This window comes from Dromiciops gliroides, chromosome 3, assembly GCF_019393635.1.
Source record: "Dromiciops gliroides isolate mDroGli1 chromosome 3, mDroGli1.pri, whole genome shotgun sequence".
NCBI classification, from domain to species: Eukaryota; Metazoa; Chordata; class Mammalia; order Microbiotheria; family Microbiotheriidae; genus Dromiciops; species Dromiciops gliroides.
In genome coordinates, this window is record NC_057863.1 from 231,588,598 (window position 1) to 231,615,870 (window position 27,273).

Below are 27,273 nucleotides of genomic sequence, written 5' to 3' on the forward strand. Positions count from 1 at the left end.
ACATTAAATTTAAAAGGTTTTGTACAAATAGATGCAATGTAGCCAAAATTAGAAGGGAGGCAGAAAACTGGGAAACAATTTTTAGAGCCAGAATTTCTGATAAAGGCCTAATTTCTAAAATATATCAGGAGGCAAATCAAATTTATAAGAATCCAAGTCATTCCCTAATTGAGAAATGGTCAATGGATATGAACAGGCAGTTTTCTGAGGAAGAAGTCAAAGCTATCTATTGCCATATGAAAAAATGCTCTAAATCACTATTGATTAGTGAAATGAAAATTATAACAACTCTGAGGTATCACCTGACACCTATCAGATTGGCTAATATGACAAAAAAGGAAAATAATAAATGTTGGAGAAGCTGTGGAAAAATTGGAACACTAATAAATTGTTCATGGAGCTGTGAACTGATCCAACTATTCTGGGAAGCAATTCAGAACTAAGCCCAAAGGGCTATGGGACTGTTCATACCTTTAGACCCAATGGTACCACTGCCAGGTCTGTATCCCAAAGGGACCACAGAAAAGTGAAAAGGACCCACATGTACAAAAATATTTATAGTAGCTCTCTTTATGGTGGCAAAGAATTGGAAATTGAGGGGATGCCCATCAATTGGGGAATGGCTGAACAAGGGGTGGTATATGAATGTAATGGAATAGTATTGTGCTGTAAGAAACAATGAGCAGAAGGAGTTCAGAGAAACCTGGAAGGACTCACATGAACTGATGCTGACTGAGAGGAGCAGAACCAGGAGAACATTGTACACAGTAACAGCAACATTGTGTGATGAACAATGGGGATAGACTTGGCTCTTCTCAGCAGTGCAATAATACAAAACAGTTTCAAATAAGTCATGATAGTAAATGTTCTCAACATCCAGAAAAAACAACTGTGAATTATGAATGCAGATTGAAGCACACTGTTTCTACTTTTTGACTGTTTTTTTCCTTCTTTTTTGAGTTTTCTTCCCTTGTACTCTGATTCTTCTTTTACAAGATGACTAATGTAGCAATATGTTTAATGTGATTGTACATATACAACCTATATCAGACTGCCTTCCATCTTGAGGAGGAGGGAGGGAAGGGAGGGTTGGAGAAAAAAATTGGAACTAAAAATCCTGTGAAAGCAAATGTTGAAAACTATTCTTATATGTAACTGGAAAATAATAAAATACTTTAAAAAATATCATTTTGGCAGTCACTTGGTACACCTACTGTCTACCAATTCTTTTCTTGAAAAAGTGTTGATGACAAAAAGGTATAGGTTTTTTGTGTAATATGTAAGTCTCTGGGCTTTCACATTCCTTCTTCTTGAACCCTTTTAATATAATTATTTTCTGGGACAGCAAAGAGAAAATCTATATGGGAGACAGAAATTGTAGGAAAGCTTACCAAGATAGTTTGCCACCTGATCTTCAAAACTTAAGTACATGTATGTGTCATTGAACTTAATCAGGAGGAATTAGCAGTCATATTATTAGTAATTTGGAAGACAAAGATTCTAGTATGCTTATTATTACCTTTTTAAAGCCACAATTTCTTTATTTTCATAAACTTTCAATGAATTATTACCTCTCAGTCAAAAATCCTAAATTACAGACCATAAAAGTTCATCCATAATCACATACAATTTTATTATGAAAATTATGTTTTAGTCCTAAAAGCTTGACCTCTTACCTTTTCTTTCTGTGTGTGCATGTATGTGTAGTTTGATTGTCCTGTTTTATTTAGTTAACTGACATTTTGACCAGCAAATTCAATGTTTTCTGTCATTCATGAAAGTTTATGTAATTTAACCTTAACTCTCAAGTTTATTGAATCTTGGATAGCTGACTCATGTATAATCAATATAATAGGAAAGGAGAAAAAGAAAGAAAATCAAAAGCTTGAATGGTTTAGCAAGACCTCTTTCTCCACCTGGGTTGTCATCTCTTCTCCCAAAACTTTTTGAATTTTCTTTAATGGGATATCTTCCCCTATTACCACATTACAGGGTAACCTCCTTGAGGGTAGAGACTGTCTCCTTTTTCCCATGTATTTGTATTCCTAGTACTTAACACAGTACCTGACACATAATAAGCATTTAATAAATGTTTCTTGACTTAGTTTAGCTGATTAACAGTTAGAATTTCTGTATTAAGCTCATGAATATATCCATCCCAATACTTATCCCAGAATGGCACCAAGGACAGCATTTTCACTAGTAACTACTAATTTCAAAAATTTAGTTGCTCATCATCCACAAATTTCTAATTGTCCTTAGTTATAAATAAGTCATTCATAAATTAATCTAGGGAGGCTCAATGGTACACATGGTTTATAATTTCAGATATACAACTTCCTGGACACTTGACCTCAGCTCAATTTCATTATCTATAATTAAAATAATGGTCTTACCTATAGGATGCTCTGTTTGACTTTTATGCCTTTTATAAGATGACCCCCTCTTACCTTTTCAGAATTCTAACATTTTACCCCTTTCTAGGTATTCTTAAAGCCAGTGACACTGACTTCCTTGCTATATCTTTCCCAAAACATTCCATTTTTCCAAATCTCTCCCTTTTCACAGATTGTCTCTAATGCCTAGAATGCACTCCTTCCTCATGTCTATCCCCTAGCTTCCCTAGCTTCCTTAAAGTCTTGGCTAAAACCCGACCTTCTGAAAGATTATCTCCAGTATATCCTGCACTATATAAAGTTGTTTACCTGTTGTCTCTTCCATTATATTGAGGAGATTGAAAGGCAGGTACATTTTTTTTTCAATTCATATTCACAGCACTTCACATAGTCCCTGACATGTAGCAGGCACTTAATAAATGCTGGTGACATGACTTGTTGACTTTGGCGGCTCAAATGAAAGAACAAAAAGAATTTGACTCTTTGTAAGCCATTAAGTGCTATAGAAACATAAGATATTATTATCCAGACCCTATATAAATCTATTTATATTTTGCACTTGATGTACCAAATTCCCAACTTTACTAAGCAGTATGAAGTTATATTTTTATTTTTTATTTTCATATAAATTCTATATTATGAACTTGATGGTCATCAACAAACATGAAAATATCATACACATATCATTATATAAAGAGGATGGGATATGAAATTGTTAATTAACCATGTATCACTTGGTTTTTTTTAAATTAACTACACATTGAATTTAACATGATAAGATCAGTATGCCCTTCTTCTCTGTGTATTTTTGAAAGTTTCATTAGCAATCTTTATTTTTAACATCATTATAAGTCCCTCCTCTTCTGCCCCTACAACTTTTTATAAATAAAGGGCCTCCAAACTCTATTTTTCTTTGGTAGAGGCCCAAGGTTATAGAATACTCTTTCAGCAAAAAAAAAAAAAAAATCACAAGTGACTCTTGTGGAATGGTATTGGAAGTCATTCCTCAGTCTTAAGGCAGTACTATGTTCACACTCATATCACAATCTATCCTTCAGTTTAACACATCAAACATTTCTTAATTTCTTATCTAACTCTTTGCTCAGACTTTGCTCCATGCTGGAAATACATTCCCTAGTCTCTCAAAAACCCTAGCTGTTTCCAGAACTCATCTCCAAATCTTCCTTCTATATGTAGCCTTTCATTTACTTCAAGCACACACACACACACACACACACACACACACACACACACTTTGCATGCTCATGCCTAGACCATTTAATATATGTTTGTTGATTGGTTGATCAATTATAAAGCACCACTTCAAACCTGTGGATACAGAGATTAACAACCTAGATTAGATACCTAGATTCACAACCTCAGAGTTGTCCTTTATTTTCCACTCTCTGTTACTCTATCTAATCAGCTGTCAAATCCCTTCAGTTAGGGGGCAGCTAGGTGGCGCAGTGGATAAAGCACCGGCCCTGGAGTCAGGAGTACCTGAGTTCAAATCCGGCCTCAGACATTTAACACTTACTAGCTGTGTGACCCTGGGCAAGTCACTTAACCCCAATTGCCTTACTGAAAAAAAAAATCCCTTCAGTTGGTTGTTGATGGTTTTTGTGCATGAAGAGAACCAAAATGACATGACTATGTCAATGTCAAGGTACAGTGTGTCCAAATGTGGCTGATCAGACCAATATGAGATAAGATGTCTTTGTCACAGGTCAGACACAAATAGTTCACATGAACAATTGACAGTTCAATTCTATAAAGAATCTCAGCATCTGGTATCTTAACTTACCAGGTGATCTTCAGAATCTTCCTAAGACAATTTAAATAGAAGTCATTCAGTTTCCTGGCTAGGCTCTGATAGACTGTCCAGGTTTCAGAGGCATACAAGAATGAAAACAGTACAACAGCTTTATAGACCTTTGTCTCGGTAGGTAGCTTGATGCATTTTGTCTCCCACAATTTCCTTTAGAGACTCCCAATCAGTGAGCTAGTTTGTGTTTTAATGGCTAGAGCTTCAGTACTACCAGAAGAAATATCTTGAATCTGTTTCTTTCTATGTACTCACACCATTAAAGGTCATCGAACTGAAGAATCTGGAGCTAAAGCCTCTGGGCAAATCCAACATCCAGATGAAGATGCTAGTGGCCCCTATCAATGCAGCTGACATAAACATGATCCAAGGGATGTACAGCATCATTCCCAAGCTGCCTGCCCTTGGAGGCAATGAAGGGGTGGGCCAGATTTTAGAAGTGGGCAGTGCGGTGACAGAACTAAAGCCTGGGGACTGGGTGATCCCGGCTGATGCCACTCTAGGTACCTTGTTGACTGAAGCTGTAATCAATGAAGAAACCCTGGTGGGGGGCCCAAGCGACATCCCCCTTCTTTGTGCAGCCACCCTGAGCATAAACTCCTGCACTGTGTACAGGATGCTGTCAGACTTCAAGTAGCTAAGACCAGGAGACTCTCTCATCCAGAACGCAGCCAACGGTGGAGTGGGGCAAGCAGTCGTTCAGATTGCTGCAGCCTTGAGCCTGAGAACCATCAATGTGGTAGGAGACAGTAAAGACCTCCAGAAGCCGACAGACCAACTGAAGGTTCTGGGGGCTGAGCACGTGTATAGAGGATGCAATGAGAAACCCAGAGATGAAAGAACTCTTCAAGAACTTTCCTCGTCCTCACATTGCACTCAATTGTGTTGGTGGGAAGAGTTCCATGGAGCTGATTCAACACCTGGGGCGTGGCAACACCATGGTGACCTACATAGGGTTGGCCAAGTAGCCAGTCACAGCCTCAGTGAGCTCATTCATCTTTAAGGACATCAAGCTCTGGGGTTCTGGATGTCTCAGTGGAAGAAAGACCAACATACAGACCAGTTCAAGGAGATGATCCTTACCCTGTGTGACTTCATCTGCCAAGGGCAACTCACATATCTGACCTTTTGTGCTGAAAGCACAATATACTTTGTCAACTCAAAAAGTCAAGTCAACAAGCATTTATTAAGGACCTACTATGTACCAAGTACTGTCCTAAGCCCTGGGGATACAAAGAAAAGCTAAAAGCAATCACTGTAGTCAAAGACCTCACAGTTTAATGGAACAAACAAAATATATACAAAATAAGGAGGAAAAAAATGAATTGAGAGAATGCACTCACATTCAGGGGGATTGGGAAAGACTTCTTGTAGAAGGTAGAGTTTTAGCTGGGACTTGAAGGAAGCCAGTAAAGTTGGGAAGATCAGATGAAAGAGAGAATTCTACACGTGTAGTACAGCCAGTGAAAATATGCAATTACGAAATATAGTTTTGGGAGAAAAACAACAAGGAGTCCAGTGTTACTGGATCACAGAATACATGGGAGGTATGTAAGGTGTAAAGAGATAGGAAAGTTAGGAAGGTGCCACCTTATGAAAAGCTTTGAATGCCAAACAGATTTTTTATATTTGATCTCAGAGGTAAAAGAAAGCCATTGGATTAGGGGGAGGATGACATAGTCAGGGGTTGACATGGTCAGACCTATGCTCTAGGTATATCATTTTGATAGCTAGAGGGTGGGTGGACTGTAGTGGGCAGAAACTTGAGGCAGAGGAAACAACCAAAAAACTATTGCAATACACTAGATGTGAAGTGATGAAGGAAGGCCTGAACTAGGATGGTAGCAGGGTCAGAGGAGAGAAATTATATGAGATATTAAGAAGCAGAATTAATAGAACTTGGCAACAACTTACTGAGAAGAATCATGAATACTGGTTACATAAATTAGCAGGAAAAAAGAAGGGTTCCTGGTTGGTAAATCCTCCAGAAACATTACCAAAGCCCTCAGATTCTTCCTTCTCTTCTTTTCCTCCTCTTCCCTCATTTCCTCCATCTCTTCTTTCCAGGGTTCATAAGAACAGTCAGTAAACTTCAGCAGGGATCAGAGGCTGTGTTATATGAAAGGAGGTGTGAAGAAAAACAAAGGAGGTGGGACAAGTGAGCTGCCACTTTCAAACAGAAATATTATTGAAATCCCTTGCCATTTAGGGGAACATTTTCTTTTCTTTTGGGTGTAATGGTTCATAAATTTAATTGTAATCTCAAAAGAAACTATATTTTTGGTGGCAGCCAAGGAGAATGGATAGCTTATAATGTATGAACTTTTAAATAGATATGTAGAAGGCAAGATTTCAAAGAACACACATCAGAATATCTGTAAATTATTATGTAGTGTATAATAGTTACTTGACCTCTCAAAAATCATTATCCTGTGACTAATCTGTTAATAAGCTTCTCTGAAATGTTAGACTGGTTGTCAGATTACAGATAGAAAACAAATAATCAAGCATATGCCAAAAGCTTTTTCAGTCTGCAAGACTCTTCAGAACCTCATTCTATTACTATTACCTTTGATACCCAGAGTCACCTCTGCTCTACATGGAAGTAAAACTTTAATAGATATCCTTTATAAATATGACTGCTGCCAGTCAGCATACTTTCACTATAAACTTTATACATTTCAAATTATTCAACATTCACTCTTTTCCCTCAAAGAATTGTGTGACTCCCTATCTGCTCACCTTAGTTTTTCATGGGCAAAAATGAAAATTGATTTGTAAGCTAGATGTTTGGGCTCAAATTGACTTCTTTAGAATCACAAAATTTAGCACAAAATCTTCCCCCTTAAACTTCAATGGGGACTGCTGGTGGTGCAGTGGATAGAGCACTGGCCCTGGATTCATTCAGGAAGACCCAAGTTCAAAAGCCGGCCTCAGACACTTAACACTTACTACCTTTGTGACCCTGGGTAAGTCACTTAATCCCCACTGCCTCCCCAAAAGAAAAAAACAAAAACTTCAATGGACTCTTCTTCAAAATTAAGTACAATCAGTGGTATTTAAGTCAATTGCTCCACAGTTACAGAAAGAACTTGAAATGAACAAAGATTTAGTTATCAAATAATACTCCATAATGTGATCAATTTTAGCTCACAGATAAATTGTAATTAATAACAATAAAAGTAACATTTGGAAAACCCTGACAAATGAATAGGATCTTAAAATCTAACAGAGATGTAAGCTGGAGTCTACAAACATATTTTTTAAAGAAAAAAAATTTAACTATTTCTGTATGATTGGTTTTCTTTGTCATTTTATGTGTTTTATTTTATGTATTTAAAAGCATTATTATGTGAAGAGTTAGGCTTCACCAGGTTGTCAAAAGGGTCTATGTCACATAGACACACACACACACACACACACGCAAGGATAAGAGCCCCTGATATGGAATGAATGTCTCACTAAGACTGCTCCTCATGAGGCTTTCAGTAATTGAAGAATTCAGAGTGAAAAAATGTCTAGGACACCCACATTAATGAACTAAAATCAAATTTTAAGAGCACAAAATAATCATGACAACTGCTAATGGAAATCAACAGCTTGCACATTTCAAAAAAGAAGTACATTCAAGTCAGAGGGACAATAGTGCTTAAAGTTGAACATAGAATTCACTCATATACTGATATTAAAGTTCGTAATCCGGAAATGAGTCGTCTCATAGATAAATTTACACTGGATAAGCATCAATCTGCTCAAGATGAGAAAGTGGCATTAACAGCTTAACATCAGTATTTAAAAGGTTATGATGATTAAAATATAATATGAGCTAATGTGATAATTACCAGGGTGTGCTTTGTGCTATTATTGTCTCATGGCTTAGTGAGACTTGCTTATATGTGGCTGATTTCCTGTATTTTCCTAAGATGTTAGTGGCATAAATGCTATAAAAGCAAAGAATCAAAAATTGAAAGATATTTATTTGACCCCTACTGTGTACCATCCTCTGTGACAGGCACTAGAGATAATAAGATAAATTCTTTCCATACTCTCGAGGATAGAAACATAGTTGTAACCAAAGGTATATGCAAAAACAAGGCTAGAACCCTAAAAGGCTAAATTAAATAATTGGCCCTCTTAATTAAAAAATTAAAATAAAGCATTAAGCATAGGCTGGGATACCAGCCCCCCCCCCCAAAAAAAACCCACCATAAATAAGTTTCTTTCCTCACCTTATGCAAGAATTAATATAGTACCTAGTGATTGCTTGGCCTTACCAATAAGAAAAAAGGATGGAAGGAAGGAAGGGAAGAAGGAAGGAAGGGAGGGAGGGAGAGAGGGTGGAAGGAAGGAAGGAAAGAAGGAAGGAAGGAAGGAAGGAAGGAAGGAAGGAAGGAAGGAAGGAAGGAAGGAAGGGAGAAAGGAAGGAAGGAAGGAAGGAAGGAAGGAAGGAAGGAAGGAAGGAAGGAAGGAAGGAAGGAAGGAAGGAAGGAAGGGAGAAAGGAAGGAAGGAAGAAAGGAAGGGAGAAAGGAAAGAAGGGAGGGAGGGAGGAAGGAAGGAAGGAAGGAAGGAAGGAAGGAAGGAAGGAAGGAAGGAAGGAGGGAGGGAGGGAAGGAAGGAGTAATGAAAGAAAGAAAGAAATAGAATAAGGAAGAATAGAGCATGAAGGTATAACAATTGGAATGACGCCACCTGCTGGAGAGCAACTGTAGGAAAGCTCCACCATAAGGGGAAGGCATCTGAGGGTAAGCCATGTGGTCAAGGTCCTTGGTGTCAGGAAGTGACGTTTGCTCGTGGGTACTGATTAATAAATACTTAAACACTTAAATACTCTTGCTAAAGCTTATAATTTATTGGCGACCACTCATTAGATTTTAGATAGTATAGCTAGAATTTTAGCCCCTTACAGATGGCTGACCATGAAGAGGAAAGCTGAATCTCTGCCTTCTGGTCTTCCAGTTGGGTAAGATTTCCCCTACCCTGTCCCCTTAAATTGGAAAGTACTGCTAAGTATTGGCTGTTTTTGCTTTAAATTTTCAAATGGATCTTTTAAACTCCCTAAGTACCCTGTTCCTGATTTTAGTCTGTTTAACCAGACACATGGGGGATAAGATCATGTTAATGCTTTGTTTTTGTGGATTTTCTATTTTTATTTTTGTTAGAAGAGCCAGCAAGGTGCTCACACAAGGGGATACAAATATTCCCCCCTCTCTCAACCATGCCTTTTCAGAGAAACTTCTGACTCCTGCAGCTTTTCCAAATTCTAACACTAATTGTTGTTCTAATTTTGCATTCCTGGAGGCAGAGACCTAGCCTCTAGAAGCCTTTAATCCCCTAGAAGCTGGGGAATGGAAACCCAGGCTTAAATTTGAAACCAAGCCTGATTCAAATTGCCCTTCCCCTCTTCTTGGGACCCCACCTTTTCCCCCTCCTCTGGTGCCACCTCCTACTCTTCCCATGGCCAAGCCCCTTGATTCTCCTGTCAGGGAAGTCCAGAGATCTAATCTGCTCTCCTCAGATCCTGAGATTGAGCATGCACAGCTTTCTCTGCAGCTTTCTCTACCAACATTTGCAGCTTCTACTCAGTTACCAGAGCAGTCAGGCGCAGCCCTTTCCAAGCCTGGCTGTGATTCTGACTCAACTTGCTGTGGTTCTCCCAAACCAAGCTTAGAAAACTCTTTAAATCCAAGATATGCTCATTTTGTTCATAATTTTGTTAATCTGCTTTTGTCTTTAATTAGTAACCTTATAAAGCATTTGTATTATGAAAAGACCGACAGACAATATAAAGGAGTAAAAAACCAAGAGACACCAAAGCTGAATACAGATATACAAGACAAGCCTCATCATCATATTTCAAGAGTCTGCTTCTTTTGCCATGGAAGGGTACATATTTTACAGAAATGTAGAAGTAAGCAGCAAGGTATTAATATGAGTATTGGGGATTTTAGATATAGGAATAAAAAGTGTTCTAAATTCACTCAGAGAAATAATGTCTGTTTAGAGGTTACATAGGATTTCTATGCCATTACATCTACATTTTGAAATTAACAGTATGGGTTTATTTTCATAGAGATTTTCATGCTCTTAAGATTGTGTTTTATACTTAGTTTACAAAAAAGAATATTTGTAAAAGCTTTTTATAGTCATGTGATCAAGTTTATATTTTGTAATACTCTTATTAATGTTAACTTCATGTTCATTTAATGTTTAATATTTACATTTCTTTGACTTCCCTAGTTTGAATTTCATTGTCTTTTATTCTTCCATGTGTATTTTATTCTATTCATTCATCTATCTAATTTCGAAACAATGTAAGATGGTTTTGATTTCATAATACAATGTTAATTCTGGGAGTATTGTGCCCCCATATTCTGAGTTTTCTGTTTTTGTTATTTTTTTCTCTCAACCAATTATTTGATTGAACTCTATAAAACATTTCCCTAGCAAATTGGTTGCCATGGCAAGTGTAAATTGATTCTAGAAGTATTATTTTTGATAAGCATATTTTTAAAAACAGGGGAACATTTGTAAAAGTTTTCTTTTTTTGAAGAAAAGTATTAAGATTATGTTGTGTTTTAACTTGTATTTAAATATGTTCTGATTTTTCACAAAAGTAATTGTATACTTAGTATAAAAAAGGTATTATTTGAAATTGTTGCATAATTGTATATTATAGTCTGAGTTAAGGTACATTCACATTTTTTGTGATCATTTATGATCCTCAATTTTTAAATCCATATGAGACTTGGATTATAGGAACTTATCATTTAAGACATTAATTTTCTTCATTCTGAGTTATCAGATGCCAGTTGGCCAAGATGCCATCCAATCACAAGAGGAATACATGCATGAGCAGACATTGAACTGTCACTTGAGGGGAGACATGCATGAAGTCAAGGTACGGCTGAGGGAACAGCTTTTGACAAATGTTGAGGTTGGTTTCTCTTGGTTTAATTTTTTACCCACAATATTGTACAGATGGCTGGAAGTTTTATCCCACCGACCTCATTCTATACCTGGCTTCTATGCCCCCTTCTATATGCCTGATGCCATGGACATCTTAATCCCATGGATCTGATTAAGTCTGACTCAGTTTCCTCCAATATGTTTGGTGGCATGAACATATATCCCATCCACCCATTTTAAGTCTGGCATACTGCATGGGCAGTATATATTTATTGCTCAAATGAGGGAATGCTCATATCCCATCATTTCTCTGTTCTTTTATGGTAACCCCCATAATTATCTCAGGTGTCATGACAAATACAATGTTGAATTTGGTCTTGCCATCTGTTACCAATTATATTAGATTTTAAAATTTCTCATAATGGCATGAGTATAATTAGGCAGATGATGCAAAAAGTGATGAAACAAAGATAAAAATTATTTTTAAAAATTAATATTGTAGCAATTGTCTTCTCAGTTTACCCTCCACAAGGGGTGGGGGGGACTATAGTAATATTAAGTTTTAGAGAATCTTTCAATTTTTGTTTTATTAACAACTAAGATTCTGAATTCCCTTAGACATGTTTTTAAGAACTTCCATTGTTTGATTTGATTATTTACAAAGCTATTTTAAAGTTGTGTTAAGCTCAATTTTGTAGGAAATTTTCCTGGCTGATTACTAGCATCCATACATCAACCCCTGAAAAGACTTCCATTCCATGACTACACCAAGAGGACATGCCAAGAATCATCTGAGAAAAGACCTTCAAAGACTTTAAATGAACAGTTTGGTTTTGTTGTTTTTCTTTTTCCTTCCTGTTATTATATACACCATTTGTAACATGTATTCTCTGCAGAGGCCTTCCCTCTGCAGTCCAGTGATAAAATTTCCCCTTTCTCCCTTTTCTATATTGTTATTAACATATTGTTTGTTAGCACGTTATTTTTGACTGTTTCATCAAGGAAACACCCCATGTTTCTTGAAGAAACAAAGGGGGGACTGTAACAATTGGAATGATGCCACCTCCTGGAGAGCAACTGTAGGAAAGCTCCGCCATGAGGAGAAGGCGTCTGAGGGAAAGCCATGTGGTCAAGGTTCTTGTTGTCAGGAAGTGATGTTTGCTTGTGGGTACTGTCTATCAAGGCTACCAGCCAATCAACTTGAGGAGCCTCCCATTTCTGGGAGAAGGACACAAAGTAGGAAGTGGACACTGGCAGAGGGCTTTTTCCTCTTTTGGTTCCTGACCTTGCCATGGTGGGTTGGATGATGGGGTCTCTTAGAAATACTTAAATATTTACTTTTCTCTCTGATCCTAATACTCTTTAATAAATGTTTAAACACTTAAATACTCTTGCTAAAGCTTATAATTTATTTGTGACCACTCATTAGATTTTAGATAGTATAGCTAGAATTTTATCCCCTTACAAAGGGAATGGAAGAAGGGAAGTAAAGGCAAGGCAAAACAATGCAAGGCAAGAAAATCAGTGGTACCTACTTGATTCAAGCCTGGAGTATAATTTACTATTTTTGATGGGATCATCCACACATAATATTTTCTCCTGGAAGATATTATTTATAGATTTTTCATCAGTCCTCTCAACACTGTTTAATATAATGAAGACTAGGAATTTTTCATCTTACTTTCATTCTTAAAGACAGTGAAGTATGTAGAAAGAAAAATGACTGGTAGAGAAATGCAAATTAAAACAACTCTGAGGTACCACCTGAAACCTATCAGATTGACTAATATGACAAAAAGGGAAAATAATCAATGTTGGAGAAGCTGTGGAAAAATTGCAACACTGATGCATTGTTGGTGGAACTGTGAACAGATCTAACCATTCTGGAGAGTAATTTAGAACTATGCCTAAATGGCTATGGGACTGGCCCAGTGGTACCACTGCTAGGTCTTTATCCCAAGAAGACCACAGAAAACCAAAAAGGATTCACATGTACAAAAATATTTATAGTAGCTCTTTGTGTGGTGGCAAGGAATAGGAAATTGAGGGGATGTCCATCAATTGGGGAATAGCTGAACAAGGGGTGGTATATGAATATAATGGAATACTATTGTGCTGTAAGAAATGATGAGCAGGTAAGAAACAATGAGCAAGAGGAGTTCAGAGAAACATGGAAGGACTTGGATGAAATGATGATAAGTGAGACAAGCAGAACCAGAAGAACACTGTACACAGTATCATCAACATTATGTGTTGCTCAACAGTGATAGACTAGATTCTTCTCACCAATCCAATGGTACAAGAGAGTTCCAAAGGGCTCATGATGGAAAAGGCTCTCCAAATCCAGAAAAAAAAAAAGAACTGTGGATTGAACCATATTATTTCTTTTGGTTTTGGTGCTGTTGTTTTTCTTTTTTTTAAGGTTTTTCCTTTTTGCTCTGATTCTTCTCTTATAACATGACTAATGCAGAAATATGTTTAATGTTATTGTACATATATAACCTATATCAGATTACCTGCTGTCTTGGGGAGGGGGAGGGAGGGGAGGGAGGGAGAAAAATTTGAAATTGGAAATCTTATAAAAACAAATGTTGAAAACTATCTCTACATGTAACTGGAAAATAATAAAATAGTTTTATTTCAAAAAAAGAAATGATGAGCAGGCAGATTTCAGAGAAACCTGGAAGGACTTATATGAACTGATGCTGAGTGAATTGAACAGAACCAGGAGAACATTGTACACAGTATCAACAACACTGTGTGTTGATCACAGTTGATGGACTTGACTCTTCTCAGCAATACAATGGTCCAAGATAGTTCCAAAGGACTCATGATGGAAAATACTCTCCAAATCCAGAAAAAAAAAGAACTGTGGCATCTAGATGTGAATTGAACCATATTATTACTATTTTTGTTTGTTTTTTCCATTTTGAGGTTTTCTCCTTTTACACTGATTCTTCTTTCACAACATGACTAATGCAGAAATATGTTTAATGTGATTGTACATATATAACCTATATCAGATTGCTTGCTGTCATGGGGAGAGGGAGGGAGGGGAGGAAGAGAGAAAAAAATTTAATTTTCATGTATTTGTTTATTTCTTTATTATTTATTCATTCATTCTTTCATTCATTTCTTCATTCATTCATTCATTTGCTTGTTTATTTTGTGGGGCAATGAGGTTAAGTGACTTGCCCAGGGTCACACAGCTAGTAAGTGTCAAGTGTCTGAGCTCAGATTTGAACTCAGGTCCTCCTGTATCCAGGGCTAGTGCTTTATCCACTGCACCACCTACCTGCCCCAGGGAGAAAAATTTGAAACTACAAATATTATGAAAACAAATATTGAAAACTATCTCTACATGTAACTAGAAAATAGTAAAATAATTTTATGATTTAAAACAAATAAAAAGAAAAGAAAAGTGACTGGCAGTCATAATATACAAATAGAATTTATTTTGTCCCAGGTACAAAACTGGGAATATTTAGGGAAGGGAAAGATATCTCACATTGGATGCAGCTCTTAGCTACTCTGAGTTTTTACCCCCTCTAGATTCCTAAGTAAACCCACCTTATATTGTTTCTGTCTATATGAGCCCCTGGGTAGTCATGTTGTGAGGTGACAGAGATATCATTTAGTAAATTGCTGCAATATTACTTCTTTGAAAAATTGTAGGCAATATTCTCATCTTCCTGGTTTAATTTATGATTTAATAAGAACAGATTACATTCTGCAACTCTATAACAGTAAGAATGTGGCTTCTTTTTGTCTCTTCATTCCCAATTATCCTACAACCTTAAAGGTTTTTGTGAGAGAATTAAAACAAACACAAAACCCATAAAAACTATGCTTTCTACCACTTCCTTTTCTGGATTTCTCCAAAAGCACTATCATAGCATCATATTTGGAAGCAATATTAAAGGTCATTTAGGCTTACCCCTTCATTATACCAATGAGGAAACTGACTGTCAGGGAAGTCAAGTTACTTGCTTGTGATCACTCAGGTAATAAGTAGCCAAACTAGGTAAGATGCTATAAGATTTTATCACAAATACCTAACTCTACCACTAAAGTCCTACTGCAATGTTCATCATACTTTAATGGTACTAGTCCTGTGTTTTCAAAAGTTGCCTCATCAAGGCAAAAATTTTCAGACATGGTCTGACAGAATGCATACCATGCTGAACTTGGAGTAAAGAAGACTTGAATTCATCTTCCACTTGAGGCACATGATCATGGCAACCTCTATTTCAGCTTTTCCCTCAGTAAAATGGGTATAATTAATACCAATGGAATTATTGTGAGAACCAAATGATACAATGTGTATGAAGTACTTAGCAAGCCTATATGTCCCTCATGATTTCTTTTTACTTTTTATCTTTTTATGCTTCTCTAGGGTCTTGTCTTTGAAAGTCAAATTTTCTACTCAGCTCAGGTCTTTTCATCACAAATGCCTGAAAGTCCTCTTTTTCATTGAAGTCAATTTTTTCTCTGGAAAGACTATATGCAGTTTTGTTGGCTTAATCATTAAGTGATTCTTGGTTGTAATCCCAGTTCCTTTGCACTCTGGAATATCATATTCCATGCCCTCTGATTCTGTAATGTAGAAGCTGCTAGATCTTGTGTTATCCTGACTGTGGCTCCAAAATACTTGAATTGTTTCTTTCTGGCTGCTTGCAATATTTTCTCCTTGACCTGGGATCACTGGAACTTGGCTATAATATTCCTGGAAGTTTTCCTTTTGGGTGTCTCTTTCAGGAGGTGATCAGTGGATTCTTTGAATTTCTATTTTACCTTCTGCTTCTAGAATAACAGAGTAATTTTCCCTGATGATTTCCTGGAAAATGATGTCTAACCTCTTGTTTTGATCATGGTTTTCAAGTAGTCCAATAATTTTCAAATTATCTCTCCTTGATCTATTTTCCAGGTCACTTATTTTTCCAACAAAATATTTCACATTGCCCTCTATTTTCTTTATTCATTTGGATTTGCCTTATTGTGTCTTGGTTTCTCAGAAAGCCATTAGCTTCTATTTTCTCTATCCTAATTCTTAAGCAAAGAGATAACAAGTATAGACAATTTCCCTATGAGTTTGACAATGAAAGGAATGAAAGATATTGGAATAGATTTTGAAGGACTGATAGTGAACTGAAGATTTGTTGAACATGAATATTTGGACATATTTGCAAGCATTGGGGAAAGAGCCAGTGGATAAAGAGAGATTGAAGATTAATTGAGCCAGAGAGCACGCTCCTGGAAGAGACAAAAGCAACTGCAATCAAAGATATACAAGGAGAAAATTAGGCCTTGTCATGGAAAAGAAGCACCATGTACTCCAAAACTAGAGAAAAGTAGGAGGGAATGAATGATGACATTGAAGGTATTTGAGGCATAGAATTGGGGAGAAAACATAGCTCATAAACGTTCACATCATTTTCCCAGTGAAAGATGAAGAGGTTCTTTGCTATGAGGTATGGAGGAGAGAGTGTTGTAGGTAGCTTGAAAAGAGAAGAGGAGATTTGGAATAGCCACTGTGAGGAGTGTGAAACAGAATCAGGGAAGAATAAAAGGAAGGGGAAAAGATTGCTATACAATCCAGAAAGACTAGTTGAGATTAAATAACAAATTTATAATATACATAATCAGCAATTATGCTACTTTTTGCAGCACCATTCAACGGATCATGAGTAAAGAGGAGAAAGTAGGTGAATTAATAAACTATAGGGTCAAGATTTCCAAGGAAACAATGTAAAGTTAGTGCATAGGGGAATAGTCTGAAAAGGGAGAGAAAATTGAAATGACTTAAGGCTGTGGTGATGATGAAGAATGGACTAAAAGATTAAGGTACAGGGGCAGAGGTGAAAATAGAAAGACAATGGTCTGAGATAATTCAAAGTTCTGAATCATGGAGATAGAATACTTGTGGGTAGCTACATCCTTGTGTGATCAAGGTAGAGTGAAGTTTCAGGTTTTAACAGGTGAAGAGATCAATAAATTTGAAAGCCAAGGTATTCTAAGAAGATATCAACATGTATATTCAAATTCCCAAGCACATGAAAAGTAAGAGAAAAGAATTGTGAGCCAAGTACTAAACTTCTTGTGAAAGAGGCCTGTAAGACAAATATCACCAGGTTTGGGATAGAGGTGCACCTCAATGATGAGGATGCTAGGAGAAGGCAGCAATGAATATCTGTAGTAGTAGTTTGTAGCAACGTATATGCCTATTCTTCCTCTTCCCAAGTTTATTTCATCAGAGATAGGAGAGAAGGAGAAGTAAAAAAGAAAGTAAATCCACAACTGGAGAGGGTATCTAGGTATATGGTATCTTTTTGACAAATTTTAGATTATTCTTATGAATTTAATTCTAATATGGTTTAATAAACAGTGAGGGTGTTAACCAGAAACATGCTTTATCCTGTTAGGTATTTCATATTTTATTTCTGTAGTCCAGGTAACAAGAATAATCCCATATTCCTAATCATTTTATTTTCCCCAGAAAATAAAATATATGTCATTACTGTTGAGCTGTGTAAAGTTTTTTCTTCTTCACTGATTGGTATCCATATTCTGCATTACACAGAAAGGGAAAAAACTTCAAGGATCATAAAAAGGCATCATGGTATACTGGATGGAGTGCTGAACTCATCAGGATGATCTTACTCCAAATAACACCTCCAGCAATTACTAGGTGTGGTAACCATGGACATGCTGCTTATACTCCCTAAACCTCAGACAGTTATCTAAGATTATCTACAAAATTAAAGAAAAGCTGGAATCTGTTTTAGTGGTGGTACTTCTCTCACTTGTGAAATCACAAGACCTTGATGATTGGCATATTAATACTAAGCAACACACTAAATAAGGATGTCTTGTTATAAGTTAGGAAGACCACATTTTTAAAATGAAGGTCTTTGATTAAGAAGTTTCACTTTTAAGATCATAAAAAAGGGAAAAAGACCCACATGTGCAAAAATATTTATAGCTGCTCTTTTTGTGGTGTCAAGGAATTCGAAATTGAGGGGATACCCATCAATTGGGGAATGGCTGAACAAGTCATGGTGTATGAATGTAATGGAATACTATAGTGCTATAAGAAATGATGAGCAGGCAGATTTCAGAGAAACCTGGAACAACTTACATGAACTGATGCTGAGTGAAGTGAGCAGAACCAGGACAACATTGTACACAGTATCAACAACATTGTGTGTTGATCACAGTTGATGGACTTGACTCTTCTCAGCAATACAATGGTCCAAGATAGTTCCAAAGGACTCATGATGGAAAATGCTCTCCAAATCCAGAAAAAAAAAGAACTGTGGCATCTAGATGCAAATTGAACCATACTATCTCTATTGTTTTTTTGTTTGTTTTTCTTTTTTGAGGTTTTTTTCCTTTTTGTTCTTATTCTTCTTGCATAGCATGGCTAATGCAGAAATATGGTTAATGTGATTATACATTTATAACCTATATCAGATTGCTTGCTGTCTTGGGGAGGGGGGAGGGAACGGAGGGCAGAAGAAAAAATTGAAACTAGAAATCTTATAAAAAGAAATGTTGCAAACTATCTCTACATGAAACTGGAAAATAAAATATTTTTATGGAAAAAAAAGAAGTTTCTCTTTTAGATTGTGAGCTCCTGGAGTTCAGTAATCATGTCCAGTTACAATTTGTTAAGTAATATATAGTACATATATGTCTTAGTATGACCTGGAAACCAGGAAGATGTCTCAGCATGTTATATTTCTGCCTCTGATATACACTGGCTGTGTGCCCCTGGGGAAGTTATCTAGACTCTCAGTGTTCTAGGCATCAACCACTCAGTGCTCTAAACACCTCTTAAGTGGCAAAATGGTTCAGAACTTTGGTAGATGAAATTTTCTTCTAGGAGTTCCTTAAACCATTGAAATTATAGGTCCATCTTCTGTCCCTTAGTAGAGATAATGATACTATTTAATTCAATTCAATAAATACTTTGTGTGTGTGTGTGTGTGTGTGGCAATTGGGGTTAAGTGACTTGCCCAGGGTCACACAGCTAGTAAGTGTTAAGTGTCTGAGGATGGATTTGAACTCAGGTCCTCCTGACTCCAGGGCCGGTGCTCTATCCACTGTGCCACCTAGCTACCCCTTCAATAAATACTTTTTTAAGTATCTACTATGTTTCAGGCATTATGCTAAGCAAGAATGTCAGAGATAGGATTTGAGGCAAAAGACAGTCATTGCCCTGGAATACCTTACAATTTAATGGGGTAGAAAACATCTAAACAAATAGAGATATAGACATAGATGATAGATAGATAGATGATAGATATCAAGTTTTATACAAAAGAAAAAGGAAAGGCACTGGAATTAAGAAGAATTAGTGAAGGCTTCCTGTAGAAGGTAGGATTTTAATTTGGACTTTAAAAAAGCCAGGGAAGTCAGTAGTAGGAGAGGAGGAGTAAAAGCATTCCAGGCATGTTGGACAGCCAGAGAAAATTCAGGGAGCTGAGAGAAAGAGTGTCTTGTTCATGAAATTTACAGGAAACCATTAACACTGTATCAAAGTGGGGCAGCTAGGTGGTACAGTGGATAGAGCACTGGCCCTGGATTCAGGAGGATCTGAGTTCAAATCTGACCTCAGACACGTGACACTTACTAGCTGTGTGACCCTGGGCAAGTCACTTAACCCTCATTGCCCTGCCAAACCCCCCCCCAAAAAAAAACAACCACTGTATCAAAAAATACAAGTGGGAGAGTAAGGTGTTAAGAAGAATAAAAAGGTAGGAGGGGCTAGGTTATGTAGGGCTCTGCATGCCAAACAGAGCATTTTGTACTTGTTCCTGGAGGCACTAAAAAGCCACTGTAGTTTATTGAGTAAGAAGCTGGGAGAGGAGTTTGTGAAATGATGAGACCTTCATTCTTGGAAAATCATTTTAGTAGGTAAATGGAGAAAAGATAGGACTGGAGAGGGATTTGAGGCAGGCACACCCACCAGCAGGCTATTGCAGTAATCAAGGCATGAGGTGCATTTTGTATGTTACTCTGTTGAATCACTTGTTGAAATAGCCCCTTACTATGCCAATACTACATTTCCCCTTGATTGTCTGCATTTTGAAGATGCCAAAGAGCTGTAAGTGTGGGCCCAAGAAGTGTCAGGGGTTTATAGTAAATGGAGTGAGAGAGGTCACACAAAATGCATATCAGGGGGATTTTTTTAAAGTACAGAGAGTACTTTAAGGGCTTCTCTCTACTTAAGGAAATATATTCTTTCTCTCACTTTCAAAAAGGGGTCTGTCTCTGGTTTTCCAAGGAGTCAAAGTGGAAATATACTCAGCAAATGGGTTTGTTCCTTCAGCTCGATGATACTGGGAGAAGACAAGTAGAAGGATGTAATGAAGGCATCAAGCAGTAGGTACCGTCATGTTTTCACACTTATTGACTAAAATTTCAAGGAGAAAAATCTCTAGTAACATTCACCCAGGCATCTGCTCAAAGAGTCTGAGGGTAGCCCAACTATGGGCAGTCAGAAGCAGAAAGATTTTTCCTGGCTTTCTGGCTATATACAAGGAGATGATTCTTCCTTTCCCTGTGATTTTCATTTTGGGGGGTTGTGGCACTTAAAGAAATACTTAATTCCTCCAAAAAAACCACTTCAATATGCTTGTAGGAAAACACACAAAAGTGGGGAGGGGAGTTAACATTTAAAATCTTATCAGGACCAGATGAAGTAGCACTAAATGCTAAAGTTCTAAATCATGCTATCCTTTATCTGTGTTTTAACTTCAGTGAAGATTCCGTTTAATCTGTATGTGATTGGATGATTCTCTGGGGACCATATAAAGTTGAAAAAGAGATGAAAATCTGATGGGAATAGAGGTTAAAGCCATTTGATAACTGGTAAGTTATTGTTGGAAGAGCTTAGGGGCTTTGGGAAAAGGGGAGGAGAGGGCAAAAGGTCTGCAGTGAGCAAAGCTTAAACTGGGATGGACTATACTTTCATCTCAAAAAAACCCAGCTAACAAAGCTAGTAGGGAAATTAGGTAGCTCATTAGATAGTGTGTCGGCCCTAGGGTCAGGAAGACCTAAGTTCAAATTCAGCCTCAGACACTTAGTAGATGTGGGACCCTGGGCCAGTCACTTAAAAAACCTGTTTGCCTCAGTTGCCTCACCTGTAAAATGAGCTGGAGAAAGAAATGGCAAACTACTCCACTCTCTTTGCCAAGAAAACCCCAAATGAGGTCACAGAGAATTAGACACAACTGAAATGATTGAAAAACCAAAAAAGCTGATAGCTCAGACCTCAGAGCTCCACCTGATGGCTCCTGTAGATATTGCACTTTGAGTAGCTATCATTGTCCTCATCCTACCCACATTTAATTCACACTAAAAAAGCAATTTTATTTGTAAGTGATGTAATACAATATGCATTATCAAGTATTGTCCTCACAATAGACCCTGTGAAGAAAACAATAAAAGTATTTTTGTACTTTACAGATGAGAAAACTGAGGCTCAAGTTTGTTAAGTGACTTCTGTAAAGACACAAAGCAAGAATGTCAGAGATAGGATTTGAACCATGGGCTTACCAAATCCAAAGCTAGAGTTGTTGCCACTATACCGTGGGGAATCAGATTCTTTTATCTGATCCCAGTTGTTAGGAGTGGCATACAGTATTGAATTGTCTGTCTATTAATAGTCTCAAATGAGTATTTTAAATAGATATTTCCATTTAATCACATCAGGAGCATATAGGCAACTAGTGTTAAGGTTTGACTCCAGATAAAATATAGTGAGGTAAAGTATAGTATAGTCCAGGAAAACATAGTGAGACAGTCTGATATATTTAAAGCTTCAGAGAGATTAAAGGAAGTATCCTCCATAGATAAGACAGAGACTTTTTCTGTGAATAATTACAATATTTAGTCCTGATTAACTTCCACTTCCTCTTGCCTATTGAGCTGCAGTTAGATTGCTTTTATCCAGATTTCTATCTGTGTTTGACACCAGGAAAGTAATAATTAGGAACCAGCTAGATGGGGCTTCAAAAGTCTGATCAAGGGGACAATTCAAGCCAGCAACTCTTATGAATCAGGGTGCATGAAAGAATGGCAAAAAGGGTTAATTGCGCAAGTGGCAAGGTAGTGACAGAGAAATAAAACTTAATTATGGAGAATTTTGAAGAGATAAGAGAACATGAGGAGGATAAAAATAGGGACAGAGGATACTGCTGATGATGAGATCAAGGATGCAAGTAGGAAAGTGAGAAAAGGAATTGGGTATGACTATGAAAGCCCAGATTAGAGAACAGGAGGATTAATTATTAACATTCCCCTGAAAAGCTGTCAAAGGGAAGACAGCTGTAAGAGTTTAAAGAGTTAGCAAACTAAAAGCAAAAGGAGAGGTTGGATTTACAAGATAATAGAAAGGAAGGTAGACAGGAAGTAAAGAGTGAGCAATTTCATGAAGAGTAGAATCTTAAATGATGATGTAGATTTAGGAATGGCTGGTATATCCTTGTCTCTGATCAATGGATATCACTCTTGTAGGGGATCTGCAGAGTACTTACTACAAGAATTATCTATCCATTCATTTATTCAAAAATAAATTTAAGTAAGCACTTAATATGTATCAGACATTGTCCTAGGTCCTGGGGATACAAAATCAAAACTGAAGCAGTCCTTGACCTCAAGAAATTGATATTCTACTGAGGGGAACCAATATGTACCAGATAAGAAAATCCATACAAAGTAATTGGGGAGGGAGAATACTAACAACTAGGGATTCTAAAAAGGTCTCTAGGTGTCATCCTTAAACTGAGGTTTAAAGGGATGTAGGAATTAAAAACAAAAAAACTGAGAGGTAAGGAGAGAAAATTCCAAGTTGGGGATGGTGGGGGTAAAGGACTGTGACAGGGAATGGAAGTAGGAGATGGAATCTTGGTTAGGGGAATCAGCAAGTGGAACAGTTTAGTTGGAATGTACTATGTGTTGATTGAATAATATTTTAGCTCTTTATCAGCAAAAGGTCTTATGGAAAGTATAATTTTCCCAGCTAGGAAGAGAAACTGGAGGATTATGGGAAGCCTAGAAACTTTTGATCCCTGAATTAGAGAAATGGGACTCAGGGGTGGACTCTGATCAAGCACCAGTGGCCTTCGAGTTGCAAGAGAAAAGCCCTTTTACCCAAAGCTGAATATAATCTTATCTGGCTCATTGACTCACTTAAAAAATGATCTGCCTGGACAGAATTGTGAAGTTTTCCTGGCTGCTACTTCTACTAGACCCTGGTGATTTTAGATCTTCTCCACTTCATCCTCATCCCCTACCTGATCAAATTACCATTTGCCTGGCAAACAGTACTGCTTACCCTCAAGAGTTTCCTATTTTCTAAATTTTGTTTACTTGCTATGTGTGATTTTATAATGAATTTTGTCTCCAGATAATTTTCGTAAGATGATTGTCATTATATTCATAGGGAATGGTTGGTAAAAGCAGTTGAACAGCAAAATTCCCTTTAGCAAAAGGAAAGAACAAAAGGGAACTCATAGCCCTAGACTTGAGTGTGGGCCTATAGTGAAAATGTCCATCTTGCTCAGTCTGCAAACTCAGAATGAAGCTTCAATGTGAAACAGGGCTGTAGATAGAATGTGAAAGGCTTTAAGTGTCAAATGGTTGAGAGTCCAGAAGTTGGAAGTATCAATGCCAGAAGTGGTTTAATTTAATCATAAATTTCAAGCTAAAAAAAAACAAACAAAAATCCTAAAGTCCATCTACTCTAGACATCTTTTTTTAGAGGTGAGGAAACTGAAGCCTAGGTAGATTAAATCATTTACCCAATGTCACACAAACAGTAGAATAATTCTTTTTTGTTTGTTTGTTTTTTCATTTTTTAATTTTTTTTCATCTTAAAAGTATATTATTATTTTTCAGTTACATATAAAAAGAGTTTTCTAGAGTAACTATTAAAGACAGAATTCAAGCCCAGGTATTCTGACTCTGGGCAGCTAGCTGGCACAATGGATAGAGTGCCAGGCCTGGTGTCAGGAAAACCCATCTTCCTGAGTTTGAATCTGGTCTCAGATTCTTCCTAGTTGTGTGATCCTGGGCAAGTCACTTAACCCTGTTTCCCTCAGTTACTCATCTATAAAATGAGCAGGAAAAGGAAATGTCAAACCGCTCTAGTGTTTTTGCCAAGAAAATCCCAAATCCGGTCACAGAATCAGATACAGCTGATATGAGTGCACAAACTATCCCTAGATAAAGTTCTGTTGCCACTATAATCACGGGAACATGGAAATCTGTCATCAAAAAAGTATGTTCTGTAGACTACATATTTGAAGAGAGTTGTAGTACATGAAAACAAAACCAGAAAATCATAAGATACAGTGTTCTCTACTGGTGATTTGTCTGAGTGATTAAAAATTAATTAGTTAGGTAAATAGCAAATTATATTTCATTACTGAGAAACAAGGGCTTCATTTCTCCTAGATTTCAGAGTGGAAGCTGGAAGTACTTGAGCCTTTTCACTTCCAGAATAATTCCAAGAGTAGAAGAACTAAATCTCCTTAGAAAGAAGGTCATTGAAGGCAGAAAGAAATTATTTATTCATAGTAAGAATAAATATGGTAATAATTATTTATCATTTTACTCAGGTAATCCACCTGTCTCATCAGTTTGTGGTAGCACTATACCTCCCATACAGGAGGAAGAAAGACTCCCTTCTGTTCCTCTGTGTGATTTTTCCTCCTAAGTAGACAATTCTGTCCTCACATTTCCCTGTGTCAGTTTTCTTTTCAGCTATTGGCATAGAAGTTTCATTAGAAGGACCAAAAGCAGATAAGGACTAGTTTTGTGTAAAAGCTGCTCCCACTCCTTTCAGCTCTTCTTTAAGAGTTGTGCAATGAAGTTTTATGTAGATATGCTCCCTACATGTCAGGGTAGGAAGGAGCACTTAAAGAGAATGTCAGCCCCAGCAAGAAATAAAAATAGAATGAAAATGGATTCTTCATAATATTTGAAAGTGGACTTGAAACTGTTTCAATTATATAGTAATGCATGTTGCTTTGGAAATTGAGCAATTTCTTTTAGAGGCTTCTTCTGATGTCAGATTAAAATATAGGCTGAGCAATTAACTGGAAAAGATTTAAGGAGAGAATAGGAATAAAAATATTTACATAAATGGAGGACTTCAATTTTCAGTATTCAAATGAAAAGCCTAACATTAAGAATCAGCATTTCATTTTTTCATAACAATAGAGGGATTTTCATATTGTATTCATGTGTTTATATTTCCATTTTACTGGGCAACATTTTTTGCCATCTCTCCTATAAGGAAATGAGATTTCTGACCTGCCACTAGAAAGATGTGATTGCCGAGTTGTTTTGCCAAGGCCAGAAACAGATTTGCACTGATCCATGTACAAAATTTTATTCAATTCCTCTTTTGAAAATCAATGTTTATTTGTTTTTTCTAAATAATTTTTATTGATCTCTTCTGTTTCTTACATCATCATAGTATGCCATGTATCTCTCCCCTTACCTTCTTTGAGAGCCAATTTAACAAATAATATTGTTTTTGGTGAGGAAAAAAAAAAGTCAATGTAATTGATTAATACATCGACAAAGTCTGAAAATGTGTGCAATGTGTAACATCTGTGAACTTCCCACCATTATGTTGGAAATGACTTCTCATATCCCATCATTCAAGTACTACTTGGTTTTTATAATTTTGATACATTTACTTTTGATTTTTGTTGTTATTTTTCTTTCCATTTGCATTGTTGTACTTACTGTGTACATTGTTGTAGTTACTGTGTATACTGTTTTCTTGGCTCTGATTACTTCACTCTCAGTTCATATAGATCTCTCCATGCTTTTTTGTATTCATCACACAAAGTATTTTAGAATGAAGTAGTATGCCATTGTATTCACATACCACAATTTTTTTATCCATTCCCTAAATGATGGGCATCTACTTTATTTCCAATTCTTAGCTATCACCAAGAGCACTGCTTTAAATATTTTGGAGTATGTGAGAACTTTTTTTCTTATTGATGACTTCCTTGACCAGTAATAGAGTCTCTGGTTCAAAGGATATAGATATTTTAGTCACTTTAGTTGCATAATTTCAAATTGTTTTCCAAACTGATTGTGCCATTTCACAGCTCCAAAAGCAAGGTATTAATTAGTATGCCTATCTGAAAACCCCCTTCAACAGTTACTGTTAAAAAAAATATTGACAATTTTTCCCCATTTCAGAGTGTGAGGTGAAACCTCAGGGTTGTTTTAGTTTGTTTTTCTCATTATTAGAGAAGAACAAAAGGACTTTCCTGTTGCAATGATGGCCTTGTTGAGATTGCATAGCAAGAAAAAAGCAGTGATGCCCATTCTCCCCACTACTGTTTGGGTTTGGGGGAGTTTTTTGGTTTTTTGGTTTTTTGTGAGGCAATTGGAGTTGTTACTTGCCCCGGGTCACACAGCTTGTAAGTATAAGTGTCTGAGGCTGGATTTGAACTCAGGTCCTCCTGACTCCAGGGCTGGTGCTCTATCCACTGCACCACCTAGCTGCCCCTCCCCACTATTATTAGATATAATTCTGAAAATACTAGTAATAGCAATAAGACAAGAAGAAGGAAGTAAAGGAATAAAGATAGGTAATACTTCATTATTATTATTCATTATTAGTGCTTTGGGGCAATTTTTTCACATGTTTGTGAATACTTTGCAGTTCTACTTTTGAAAACTGTTCATTTCCTTTGACCATTTATCTATTAAATAATAGCTATTTGTTATACATACATACATACTTATGTATTGTGGATACATATACATGTGTTTAACCAATATATATAAACTGTATACCTATATATGTAGATGTAGATATATAAACTATATATTGCACAATACATATATAATATAAAATATAGTATATATAATATAATATGTAGCATTTCAAATATATGTGTATATATTTATATTTATGTGTGCATATATATTATGTATGTGTATATATTTTAGGTAATGTCATACATTTATAACATATGCTAATTGTATATTTTATTATATGTAGTATATAATACATACTATATGATATATTGCATGTATGTATTATATAGGTATGTAGTTTATATATCTTGCATACAAAACCTTTATCAGAGAAGTCTGATATA

General features: G+C 36.5%; 1 pseudogene; it reads left to right on the forward strand.

The window, feature by feature from the left end:
- The first annotated feature begins 482 nt into the window (after positions 1–482).
- Positions 483–27,273, forward strand: part of LOC122747387 — a 90,195-nt pseudogene continuing 63,404 nt past the window's right edge.